The following is a 9,974-nucleotide window of genomic DNA, read 5'->3' on the forward strand; positions in this document are numbered from 1 at the left end:
TTTTATTTTTGAAACAATCCACAATGGAGGTAAACTTCCATTTACATATAAGGAAACAGACTTAAAGATTTTAAAAAAGCTTATAGCTACTGAGTGGCAGAGCTATGATCCATACTGGATCCACCTCGAAGTTGATTCTCCACTCTTATCCACTGTTTTGTGCTGCTTTCAACTGTGTGCAGCTGTATTGCGTGTGGCATCACACAATGTGCTCAGAAGGAAAGGCCTTTTCTGACAATTTATTTGTACTGATAAAAGCTGGAAGAAACCAAAACATTTTCTTGGTGTTCTTGGTTATGAACCTAGAGTATTAAAATTTTTTAGACAACCTACATGGGATCTTTGTTGTGTTTTATTGAGGGCTTTATTTATATGTTTTTAGAGAGGGGGGAAGGGAGGGAGAAAGAGAGGGAGAGAAACATTAATGCAAGAGAGATACATTGATTGTTTGCCTCTCATATGTGCCCCAATTGGGGACCAAACCCGCAACCCAGGCATGTGCTTTGACCAGGGGTCGAACTGGCAGCCTTTAGCATTGTAGGATGACACCCAACCAACTGAGCCACACCAGTCAGGGCTTTGTGTTTTTTTAAACAAAGATAAAAGAAATATTTTCTGTTAATAGGGTCATGTAGAATTATATAGCTCTTAAGGTATTATGCTTTTTTATGTTTTTTGGTAATTTGCGAAAAGTTTTATTATCATATTATATTGATATGGACACACATGTTTTCCAAAGGATGAGAAGCAATGCTATTTTAAGACACTTTACTGAAAACAGTCATGCCTTTAAAAACTCCATTTCTGTGTATTATATTGAATATTAAAGTTACTTTGTTTTCTTGGGCACACACAAATGAGATAGGCCACATAGTCAATTCCTGGGAAACTCTTTGGCACTTTCATTGTGAAAAAGCTCTTTCAAACCAGGAGGGTGGCATTTGGTAATTTACTGCTGAAGTAGACACCAAGTGGCATCAGAGGGATGAAAAGGAGGGTTTTCTCCCTGGGAGAATCGAGCTGAGCCAACTAATCTTGTAAACTGCTGCAGAGAGGATAGAAGAAAAATGGCTGTCCCGTCAGAGTAACTGTTCAATGACACCCAACACCAAAGGCTTTGATTTCCCACAGACCAAACTCCTGCAGATCAGAAGCCTACTAACCAGAGACAGAATTTGTCTTTTGTTTTTGCATTTGAATGAAACTCTCCTAACCAAATAGTACTGAAATGTCATCTGGCATCTTTCTGGCTGGCTCGAGGGAGAGTTGGTGGTTTTCACCCAGTTTCCACAGTACAATGTTTCCTGCCCCAGAACTGTTCTATGTTAGGCTAAATTTCGCCAGATGTTAAATAAGCACCATTTAAAAATACATTAACCTTAACAGCTGAATAAATCAGTCAATGGCATTTATTTGTTGCCCACTGTGTTAAGTTCTGAGGGTGGGGGAGGTGGAAGGTCACAATTAAAAGAGAACACATGAGGAATGTTCCATACTTATAACCCACGCTAAAATGTCAACCATTACACTTTAGCACCTTCAGAGAATGTAGAAACTCACTTCCCAAATAATTTTCTGGGGAGCATGAACCCTGTGAGATATGACTAAACGCTCTAGGTTCAGGTGAGGTGGAAAAGTGCGACGTTTACAGGTTTCTCCATGTAGGACTTCAGGGCCTTTAACATGCTAACATGTGTGGCAAACCTCCCAGTACGGACCCAAGACTTGCAGCATTCCCTGACTATTCGGACTACATTTGGGAAATATTGCCTAGAAATTATCAGTTGACTCCTCACTGTATAAATGCAAAAATGGGGTGACTCGTCCAAGATCATATACCTAATTGTTGACAGAGCCAGAGGCAACACTTAGCTCTTCTCCTTTTAAGTCTAGTGTTTTCCAGTGAAGTCTGTGTACAATCCTTGTTTCATAAAACATGCATTTTGGAGTGTTTTCTCCTCATTTTACTGAATTGACTGGTTATATTACCATGAAACCACAGGTTAGGAGAGTGAAAGAAGATCAGAGATTTAGGGTACAATAGCTCTAACCTTGATCTGCTACCAGAGAAGAGTTTGCAAGCTTAGTTATTTCTCTTTGGGCCTCAGTTTCTGTACCAGCCAAATGGGAATAACAGCGCCTGTCTGGCTGAACTGTGGGAGGCTCTAATGTAAAACAATTGGTGGCCAGATCATTGCAAAGCCAATAGAAACCACTGGAGGATTCAGGAAAGTTGGAGTCATGAATTTGCCTACATTGGAAGCCCTTTGAGGAAACGGGTTCTCTTTTTTCTCACAGTGCCTGCTCTATCACATTATACTCAATTGATATTGAATCAGCTGTAAATGACAATATAACACAAACCAGGAATAGAAACAAAACAGTCAAGAGCTTTACCACGCTGCACATGCAAAACTACATGCAGTGTACTAGAGGGATACCATCAATGGTCTCTGTATATTATGAAAAATGGTCTTTTTTTTCCCCCCAATAAGACCTCTCTCTTTCAAGCTCTATTTGGCATTAGAAATGGAAACATAAACATGTTGAAAAATAATTTGGGTGCTTAACTGGCTGGACCCAAGAGGTTAATTTGTAGTACTTAATAATAGTTAAAACTAATTCCATTTTCTTAAGACAGATTACTTTCCCGGTGCCCTGGCAGTTTACCCATTTTATAGACTTTCAGGGTTGGAAGCACTGACTTCCCCAGTACTGGATATGGAGTTGCCTTGTTACCTCATTTGAAGGATGGGAAAAATAAATCTATGTGTCAGGAGTTTTGTAGGGTCATTAACTCCACCCTGCCCTTCAAAATAAATATTCCAGCTTTAATTTTGCATGCTTGTGGTTCACCTCCATCCAAAAATCTGCATGTCCCTTCTTGGGAGACAAATGTCATAAATCAGAACTAACGTGGCCCCATGTAACCCCATGGAGCCAGGTTCTCCAGCCGGAGTGCCCGGAAATGCAGATAAAGAGGGAAGGTACAGAGGAGGGACTTTTATTTACTTTTGTTTGCCTTCAACACCGTTTCCACAGGCAGTCATAACCATTTACAGCTAGAAACGGTAATGACTCCACAACCCTTCTGAAGCTTCCAAAATACTCTTACAAATAAAAATAAATGATGCAATCAGTACAATAAGCCTTTGGGGAAACTAACCAGAAAGGACACTGCAGTGCACACAGCCACATGCAGCTCTCCTCTGCCAAGAGCACATTCCTTTTGAAGGCTGACCGAGAATCTTACACTTCAGCAGTCCAGCTGTTACAACCAGGCCTCAGCGCTGTGAGAGGCTTTGTTGTTAAACCACAGTCTTCCCTTGTCTCTTCAATACGTCCTGAAATATTGTCAACATCTGTAAGATGCACCACATTAAGCATAACAAAGGGAAAATAAACATGTTCCCCCAAACAACATTATTAAAAATAAGTGTGCTACACATCGGCTCTCCTAATTCCAATTCAAGGGGAAAACCAGGGACAGGATTTTTGTTTTTTTAATGATTCAATGGTTTGACTTAACAAGTGCTCTAAACAAAGCTATGCTAAATAGTCAAACACTAAGGTGTCAAGGAACAAGTTTAGATAGAGAAGCTTAATTAAAAGTGACTTAATTTCTACCCTTTTGGGACCTAAATGCTAGCAGTGATGGCATTGGGAAGGTATATTTCTTTCAGATAAAACAATAAAAGCAATAAAAACAACTTTGTTAAGGAGGAGATTTGGGTATTTGATATAGATTGGGTATGTTTGTTTTTTAAAAAAACTTGACAGTTTTCTTAGCATTCTAGATACTTACATAAAATTGATGTTATGCCAGCTCAGCTGAGCCACTAATACTGTTTATAAAGAATGCTAAATTTCTATTGGCCCCTTTGATCTCATACCTGTGCATCACCTTAGCCACTGAGGCAGACAGCCTCTAAGGTGGTCCTCATGACCCTCCTCTCCTATGTTCATGCCACTGAGTGTGAACAGGACATGTGACTTACTTCTAACCAGTAAAGTATGACCAAGGTTACAGAATTTAAGTGATTGCAATATGCATGACAATAATGACTGCCTTGCAAGGAGATTCCCTTGCTGGCTTTGAAGAAGTGAGCCGCTTGATGTTTTGAGCTGCCTCTCGAGAGAGCCATGTGGCAAGGAACTGAGAGAAATCTCCAGCTGACAGCCAGCAGGAACCTGGGGCCCTTGTTGTGATAGTCTTCAAGGAACTGAATTCTGCCAACAGCCACATGAGCCTGACAGTTGAACCTCTTCCCCAGAGGAACCTCTGATGATCCCCCAGCTCTGGCTGACACCTGGATTTCCGCCTTGCAGAGGACCTAGTTAAGCCTCAGGACACTCCTAGTGTTGAGACATGGGTGTCCATGGGAAGCCACTCTGCACTCCAAGTGCCCAACCCAGACCTGGAGCAGAGTTAACTCCTGTAGAGCCACCACTGAAAAACAAGGGGGCTATGGCTACATGTTTGTCCCCTTTTTCCTTCAGAAATGCCTTTTGTAAACACAGCAGGTGCCAGGTTGACAAAGTTTCCTTGCATTGGCCTTCTCTATTTTGTTGTTTAAATTGTCCTATCCCTGATCCACAGAAGCCATGTGCCAGTAACTAGGTATTGTTTTAAGTTGTGAAGTTTGTGGTAATATTGCTATACAGTATAACTAATATACCACTCTTGACTAATTTAGGTATTACATGACTCATAGCTCTGGGGAGCAATAATGAACCAGTATCAGCACATTTAGCAGTCAGTTGTAAGCCAGGGGGAAGCCAGACTGGCCCATACAACATTCATCGATGGTATGTGGATGCAAGTGATCTGCTGCTCCACCCCGTCAAGTCCTACTCTGCCTTTGATTAATAATAATCAGTCAGACTAATTGTAATTACTCCAAACAAAATTATACTCTTGTATGATACAACATAGTTCTGAAAATGTGTTAGTCAAAAATTAGAATAAAAAATGCCTGACATATTCATTTTATTTTTAAAAATAGCAGAAGCCAGGCCCTGGCCACATAGCTCAGTCGGTTAGAACATTACCTGCACACATAAAGGGTATGGATTCATCCCCTCAGGGCACAGACCTACATTGCAGGTTCAGTCCTTGGTCAGGGCACGTACAGGAGGCAGGATCTATGTTTCTCTCTCACATTGATCTCTCTCTCTCTATCTCTCTCTCAAATCAATAAACACATCCTTGGGTAAGGATTAAAAAAAACATGTAACAGAAGCTGTCTGGACAGGGAGAGTATGGTCTACTTATTGTTTTTGTGTTTCTCTGCATGAAATTATTTTAGAATAGGACATCTCAGTGGCTGATCTAGTGCCATCTAATATGCATTTGGGATGACAGGGAGAGTCACTGTCCACTGCTGGGGCACGGAACCCAGACCTGGCTGGGCTTTCTGTGTATAGAGCACTCCTTCTCCCAAGGAATGCCAAGCACCTGATCCCCCAGACCTCTCAAGATCTCAAATGCCTCTCATTGGGTGGAGAATCTTATTCAGAGAAACTGAGGCAGCTGGCCATGAGGGACAGAAGGCCTCATGATGGAGTGGCCTGGTTCTTGTTGCCTATTCAAGTTGTGCTGGTGGCAAGGAGGTGGCATCAGAGCCTGTTTAGGCTTCTTTCCTTTGTCCTGTTGACTAAGTTGGAACAGATGTTTGAACAGCAGAAACATATGAATGTGGGTGTTTAAATGAGGTTATAAGGCATGAGAAAAAGAGCAATTGTAAGTTGCAGATCTTGAATACAGAAGCTGGTTAGAACCAGCACAAGATAAAGTTCTAAAAAGCCTCATTCACTTGTTCATTCATTGGTCGTTTGTCCATTCACATGTATAGGTCAACTAATATTTGCCAGGAATCAGGCTGGGGGCTGGGAATTGATGGTATACAAGCAAGACATGGTCCTGTTTGAAAAAGGGCTGGGGGCAGATAGAATAGCATATGCAAAGACCCAAAGGACTATGGTGTGCTCTGGGACCAGGAGGCACAGAGAGAGAGAGGTGGGAAAGAGAAAGCAGGCAGAACTTGGAAGCCAAGGCAAGGGTGTTTGAGAAAGTGCAATTTGTGAACAATTCTACCAGCTTTCTCTTCTGTACCTCCCACTGGCATCCTGTTGCTGGAACCCTTAACATTTCCCCCCTGCCAAGTGACCCTGTGTTCTTTGCTGTGGCTCACTAAAGAGGGCCAGCCTGACTTGGCATTCTCTGGACCTCTTCTACCCATTTAAAGAACATCGAGGGTCAAAGAGCATAGTAACAGGGTGTCGGCATTGACATTTCAACCCACCACGTATAGCCCAATGACCTTGGCTAAGATGTCCGGCCTTTTCAATAGCACCACATAGGGCTGTTGAGAAGATTTAATGAGGTGCTAGCCATAGTAAGTTTAACTTCTTGCCTGGAACATAGTGTGTGCTCATTAAATGATAGTCACTATTACTATTTTCCACTCCTGGGGAGTTTAATCATTCACCTCCTAATGCTGACAAAGGAATATTTTACATACAATCTTGGGAGGGGCACTTTAAAATGAGGGCCAGTGCCCAAACCTGCAGAAGTGATTGTCATGCTGGGAATGCCCAATGGCAGGTCAGGTCAGTGGGAAACACTGTGCCCGCCTTTTGTTGTGTGCTGGGGCCAGGTTGTGTGCTAAGTGTTTTGCACATATTCTCTAATTTAATCTGCACAACCGAGCTCTGAGGGAGAGCACCCCACATTTTCCCCTCCTACGGGCCAGAGAACTGAGGTTCAGTAGATTTTGAGTCCATGGCCAAGTCACATGACTATCACTATCAGGGATTTTTTTTCATACTCTTCCCAAGAGAAGCTTCTAGGGGTAGACGTCCCCTTGAATTATACTCATGGTGCCTGCACATCTGTGCACCATGGGGCAGCCAAATAAGGCACTTGGATCCAGATGGAAGTTTCTTCTTTGTCTGTGGAGAATAGCCCTGCCCTGCCCCAGGCTCTCCTTGAAATATTACACAGTCTGTAGTTTCTGGTGTGCACAATACTACCGCTCTCTAATGTTCCTGGCCTCTACTTCTTCACCCCCTGACCTGACTTCTCCCAAGCTCCTCCCCACAGCCATTATGTGCGCCGAGAAATGTTTGCCTGGCCAGCACTTAAGAACTTAAGTAGATTTGAAATTAACCAACAGAATTTGAAAAATGTTATCCATGGCTCCAAAACAAAAACAAAACAAACAAAAAAAAATAAAGCCTGGTTTTCTCCAGCCTTCCTCCACCTTGGAAGGGTACAAATAAAGTCACTTCGTCTTGACTTCAGGCACAGAAGAGCAAAGGTCAGAAAAAGGAACAGAGGCCTGAGACGTCCCCAGGTATAAGGCACTTAGAGATGGCACTGTTCAAAAGATGAGGAGGCATTCTAGAACCCAGATGAACTGCTGGACACAAAATAACAATTCCACATCAGCTGACAAAGCTGAAAGTAATCGAAGGCTCCAGAGGCCAAAAAAGATATGATTATTTGTGTTCTTCTAAACAAACCAGTAAATCCAGAGGAAAAAGGAAGGCAGACAGCTGAGACTCTCGGAAGAGACAGAGAATCAGAAAGAGGCAGGGAAGAGAGAAGGAGAACATGAATCACAAGGATGCTCATTCAGTCGACAGGATTTGGAAGCAGTAGAGTACCAATGGCTAAATGCCAGGGCTCCACTGCATGCTAGCTGTGGGACTCCAGCCTTGGACTATACCTTTCAGTCTGGAAAATGGGGATAATAGGGAGACATTAATAGTTATCTGCCTCTTAGGGGAGTTGAATCAATCCCTTGGTATACCACCTGACATGCAATGAAGGCCCCACAGCTGTTACTCTTGTCACCTGTCATACACCACTTGCAAGGCACTCATGGTGGGGGCACTATGGTGATGGAGATGAGAACTCAGCTCTGACCTCATAGTCTAGAGGAGGAGTTGAGAGGGGGCACAAATTTTGATCCAGGTTGCAGTTTTAAGAATCACAAAAGTTACAAAGCATGATAGGATTCAATAAAATTGCTCAAATAACAGAGTGCCAGAGAGACACAGGCCCTGTTGTTTTAGGAATGAAGGCCAGACATGTTGGTCATAGAGGGTTCCGATCAATGAACTGCCTCTGGAGGGCAGAAGGTGGCAGGAAGGCGTTCACACGCACAGCTGGCGGCTTTCTGGTCATCTTCCCACATTATCCAGATTTGTGCACATGTCCTTGTTTTTGTTTCTGGAGCTAATTTAGGGTGGAGATAATTAAGTGCATGGATTTAGAATGACAAAAGTTGTCCATTTCGTGCGTCTAATATTAGGTTCCTAAGCAACAATAAGCTGCTCTGGTCAGATGTATCTTCACAGTATATTGAATTCCTTATGCATGACTGCTCTACCAGTTTATAAAAACGATTCAAATTTTAGGCTGTCCATGCCAAATTTCGAGGCTTCTTAATGACATTGGCAGCTTGAGCCTTTAGGAGTAATCAGAAGGTTGTTAAGGCCTAAATTTGCCATCGGAACTTTCGCTGAAGCCCCTGGTTAGCTCGGGCATCGATGTAAATCATGACAGCGTTTGTCCTCACACCCTCCCAGTGCACCTGGAGCGCAGCCCCACGGGAAATTCTCTCACTCGCTTTTTCCAGGGGACATGCACATCTGTTGTTGACACGTGTGGAGCCTCGGCTTTCCCACCACTACTAGCACTGTTGGTGTGATCATGAGACTTTAAGCTGAAGGAAGGACAGCCCCTCTTGGCAGAAGGAAAATGTGCCTCACAGTTAAAATCAAAATTCAGTTGGCCTTGGTGGCTCCCTCAGAACATCCCTGGGAAGTCCCAGATAGAGTCTGAGAACCTTTTTGCCTTTCTCTGTACACTATTAGCTGCTCAGTGTTTGTGAGCGATTAAGCTAAAGACAAAATTAAAGAACTGTATTGGTTTCCTCATTGTATGAATGGGCTGCATCTCCTGCTTTTTCCTTCAAATCTCTGAAGGTGACATTGTGTCACTTTCCTAATTTACCTGGGCTACTTCAAGTCTGTTGGAGCACTCCGTTGCACAGACAAGTTGACACTGCATTGAGTGGCATGGTGAGCGTTTCAGTTAAGAGTCTCAGGCTGGAGAGGGAACGTAGTTGGTGGCATTGTAATAACTATGTGTACTGCCAGGTGGGTGCCGGGGGAGCACTTTGAAAAGTACATGACTGACCACTACACTGTACACCTGGAACGAATGCAAAATAATACTGAACATGAACTATGATTGCAAAAGAAAATGAAAGACTCTCAGGCTGGGAGCCACCTAGTCCTGGGTTTGACCCTGGATTCACTGGCTGGGCAACCTTGGGCAAGTAGCCATACCCTTGTAAGCCTCACCCCCTTATCTGTAAGGCTAACTGCCAGCCATGGGACATTCTTCTGACGGTTCTGGGAGATAGTGACACAGAGCCTCTCCCTTGGTGCCTGACACAGAATAAGTGCTCAACAAACAGCAGTGATTGTTTCACAAACGAGACTTGAACAGACAAGACCTACAAGCTGTTCTGTGAAGTAATTGCAAAATTTGTCTTTTAGACAAGACAGAAAACTGTACTTGAACAACAATTAAAATTAAAAAAATGTTAAAAAAAGAATTTGGTTGAGGCAGTGAACATTGATTTCTGCAGTTTAGAATGTGATAATTGGGCAAATGCTTCATCTTTGTTGGGTGCTCAGTAGGGTTTGCATAACATCTTAGAAATGCCTCTTCTAAGGGGGAAAAAAAAACCCTCACTAGGTTCATAATATCACTTGAATGTTAAAAAAAATTCCTTTACCTAAAAGTTGCAATTTGGAAAGTTACTGTGATTTGTGAACTATTCTAGCTGCCCGAGCCATCTCAAATAATCCGTCTATAGTAAGTCCCTTTGACCTCTGCCTTCTCTCTGTCCAGCAAAGTGACAGTTACATTGCATGCAAGGAGGTTATTCCTC

This window comes from Phyllostomus discolor, chromosome 13, assembly GCF_004126475.2.
Source record: "Phyllostomus discolor isolate MPI-MPIP mPhyDis1 chromosome 13, mPhyDis1.pri.v3, whole genome shotgun sequence".
Taxonomy (NCBI): Eukaryota; Metazoa; Chordata; class Mammalia; order Chiroptera; family Phyllostomidae; genus Phyllostomus; species Phyllostomus discolor.